General features: G+C 47.7%; 1 pseudogene across 1 annotated transcript; it reads left to right on the top strand.

Moving 5' to 3' along the window:
- Positions 1–2,460: 2,460 nt before the first annotated feature.
- Positions 2,461–3,471, top strand: LOC100948039 (annotated as a pseudogene). Its single transcript, XR_152907.2, has one exon. The product of XR_152907.2 is annotated as a 40S ribosomal protein SA-like (transcript).
- The last annotated feature ends 308 nt before the right edge of the window (positions 3,472–3,779 follow it).

The raw sequence follows: 3,779 nt of genomic DNA, 5'->3' as shown, positions 1-3,779 counted from the left end.
AAAAAAAAAAAAAAAAAAACTTAATGTGGAGCCCTTGTTAGAAAATAGTTGAAGTGCCCAGGTAGGCACCCCAGTGTTGAGTCATCAGACCAGCATACCATTAATACACTCCAGAAGGCAGCTGTCAGACAGGTGTGAGACTCACTCAATCACCAAGACCCTCCTGTGTGTCACCTGTATTGTGGGAAAGATGTGGCTCCAGCTGTAATGTAACAATTCAACTGAGAAGATAACTGACCTACTAAAAAAGACAACCAGGAACCACACAAGTGCATTATGAGAAAAAATAATTAAGTTCCATGTGCAGAGAGTGCTGGGGAAAATTAGATGCTGGCCAGAGCAACCTCTGAAAGTATAATGGGAGACCTGAAACCTGAAGGGGTCTCAAAGATGGGGAAGCATTCAAAGTGGAAGAGGAGAGAAGACAGATTCTGGGCAAAGGCTGACGCCTTCAGAATCTTGGTTCAATCTGTTTTCAGCCCATTCTTGGCATGTATAACCTGGGTATGCAGCAAGTGCTCGATGAGTATTTGCAGAGTTAGATTGAATTAAGCAGGCTTGTGGTTGGTTTTCCATGTAGGTCATGCACCAGAGTCACAACTTTTCTAGCTAGATCTAGACAAACATTATTATAATCAGCAAATAAATACTGAGTACCTACAAGGTCCCAGGCACTGTCCAAGGCTCTGGGGATACAGCAGGAAATAAAACAGTGTCCTATTGTGTTTGTATTTTAATACCATATATAAAGACAGAACTCTGACCCACAGCTTGCCACAACCCCTCCAACAAATTTACTCCCTTATCTACAACAAACAACCAGGAAGCCAGTGTACTATCACTAGTGACAATATAGGAAGCTAAAATATGACCCTTGTAATAATGGGCCTCAAATGGTCAGGACTTGATTAGTAATGGATAGCTTTCCTAATTTTTGTCCCTGAGTCCAATATATAAGCCATCAGAGAAGCCAGATACACACCCCTAACCAGTTAGTTGCATAGGGTGCCCTGCCTCTTGTTAGCTCCCCCACAGCTGCCTGATGCCAATAACCTCTGATCCCTTTTTTGTCTATAGTCTGCCTGTCTTTGGCTCTCTCCCAAAACATGAGTGTAGGCAGCTGACTCCTCTGCTATATGGCAAGCTCGGGATAAATAGCCTTCACTTTTCTCATATGGTTGGTCTTTCTTTATTTCTACTGGGATGATGGAAAGATTTGATAACTAATATATATAGTGGTAAATGCCACTGAGGAAAGTACACAGGTCAGAGGGCAGGAGGGCCACTTCCAACAGTTGGTTGAGAAAGGCCTTTGTGGTAAGAGGGCCTCAACAGTGGGAGTGTGGAGGGCTGATGACTAGGAAGAGCCTTCCAGGCAGAGAGCACAAAGCTAGGGCAAGTTCAGGAGTAGCAGGAAGACTGGAGAAGGTGACTACAGTGTGTGGGAGGTGGGCGAGTATATGTGTAAGGGAAGCGGGGATGTGTGGGCTATGGGATGTGTGCGGAGAGGGGTAAGCACACCTTGGAGGGCTTTGTGAGCCACTGGGAGGACCTTGGCTTCTGCTCTGACTGTGATGGGAACCCCTGAGTGAGAGCTGACTCAATCGACTTCTGTTTTGAAAGCATCTCTCTGCTGACTTCAGGAAGGCAGGAACAAGGGAAGAAGTAGAAATACTGATTAGGTGGCTATTGGATTAATCCAGGTATGAAATGGCAGTGCTTTGGTCCAGGGTGGCAGAGGTGGAGGACAGCGGAAACTCCACACCCTCCTCTTTTTTTTTTTTTTTGTAGTTTTTGGCCAGGTTTGAATCTGCCACCTCCAGCATATGGGGCCAGCGCCCTACTCCTTTGAGCCACAGGCGCCGCCCCATACTCCCTTTTTGAAGGGATGTCCAGATATGAAGGAAGTCCTCTGTTGTCTTGGGCCCCCATTCTTGCATCAGACAAAGGTTCCCAGCAGAGCTAGCCACTGCAGATGACACTGGATAGTTCTTCTGAGTGCGAGTGCCCTCTGCTTAGTCTGGGACAGGGGATGGCAGTCATGTGCATGCATGTAAGTGTGTTGGGAGAGTACAGAGAACCCTTCAGCGTCTCTGCTCCACTGAACTTCCTGCCAAGATTCCAAACAATGCTCCAAGGAATCAGAGCTAACAGGCTGCCTGGTGTTTTCTAGGGCTGGGTTCTGTGCCCTGCCATGAAAATGGTTGTAGGCACTTTGCTCAAGCTGAACCATTATTAGATTGGCCTTCAATCTGAAAAAGTACAGTTCTGATGAAATGTCAGGAGACCTCCCCAACTTTTATATATGACTCTTAGAAAACTTGTCTGTTTGAGGGAACAGAGGAAGGTGAGTATATCCTGGAAAACTGGGGCCTTATACCCAAATATTTGGCGACAGTTCTTACTTAAAATGGCTTATCCTTTCCGCGCCACTCAGGGAGGGCCCTAACAGCATTGTTCTGGATTCCCACCGTAACTTAAAGGGAAATTTTCACAATGTGCAGAGCCCTTGATGTCCTGCAGATGAAGGAGGAGGATGTCCTCAAATTCCTTGCAGCAGGAACCCACTTAGGTGGTACCAACCTTGACTTCCAAATGGAACAGTACATCTACAAAAGGAAAAGTGATGGCATCTACAGCATAAATCTGAAGAGGACTTGGATAAAACTTCTGTTGGCAGCTTGGGCCACTGTTGCTGTTGAAAACCCTGCTGATGTCAGTGTCATATCTTCTAGGAATACTGGCCGGCGAGCTGTGCTGAAGTTTGCTGCTGCCACTGGAGCCACTCCTATTGCTGGCCGCTTCACTTCTGGAACCTTCACTAACCAGGTCCAGGCAGCCTTCCGGGAGCCTTGTCTTCTAGTGGTTACTGATCCCAGGGCTGACCACCAACCTCTCACAGAGGCGTCTTATGTTAACCTGCCTACCACTGCTCTGTGTAACACAGATTCTCCTCTGCGTTATGTGGATATCGCTGTCCCATGCAACAACAAGGGAACTCGCTCAGTAGGTCTTATGTGGTAGATGCTGGCCCAGGAAGTTCTCTCGTGTGCGTGGCACCATCTCCTGTGACCATCCGTGGGAGGTCATGCTGGATGTCTATTTCTACAGAGATCCTGAAGAGATTGAAAAGGAAGAGCAGGCTGCTGCTGAGAGAGCTGTGACCACGGAGGAATTTCAGGGTGAATGGGCTGCTCCAGCTCCTGAGTTTACTGCTACGCAAGCAGAGGTTGCAGACTGGTCAGAAGGCTGCAGGTGCCCTCTGTGCCTATTCAGCAGGTCCCCACTGAGGACTGGAGTGCCCAGCCTGCCACTGAAGACTGGTCTGCAGCTCCCACTGCTCAGGCCACTGAATGGGTAGGAACAACCACTGTTCTTCCACAAGCTCTTAAGATGGAAATAAAGTTGGAGGAAAATAAACATCAGTTAAAAAAAAAAAAAAGGCTTATCCTACTGTCCTCAGGAGTATAAACCATAGTTAACAGTCCTGATGTCTGGTTTGGACAACATGATCTCTGCAAGTTTTGACACCAAGGCAAGGTGTGCTCATGAGTTTTGCATCCTCCCTGTGCGGTGCCTGCTGGGTGAGCTGGCCAGGAAAGTGCCACAGGTGTCCTGCCACTCAGGCCCTGGGACCTGGGCCCCAGCACACTCAGAAGCCTTTTATAGGCGAGGCTTACAAGAGCTCCACTCCCCACACAGCCCATCTCATTTGCTGGTTGCTGGTCATAGCACACTCCAGCTGGCATGCTAAGGGTCTTTTTTTAAAATAACAGCTT

The sequence above is a fragment of the Otolemur garnettii genome, unplaced genomic scaffold (genome assembly GCF_000181295.1).
Source record: "Otolemur garnettii isolate 467f Iridium unplaced genomic scaffold, OtoGar3 scaffold00005, whole genome shotgun sequence".
In the NCBI taxonomy this organism is placed as follows: domain Eukaryota; kingdom Metazoa; phylum Chordata; class Mammalia; order Primates; family Galagidae; genus Otolemur; species Otolemur garnettii.
This window is presented reverse-complemented; position numbering and strand designations above follow the sequence as displayed.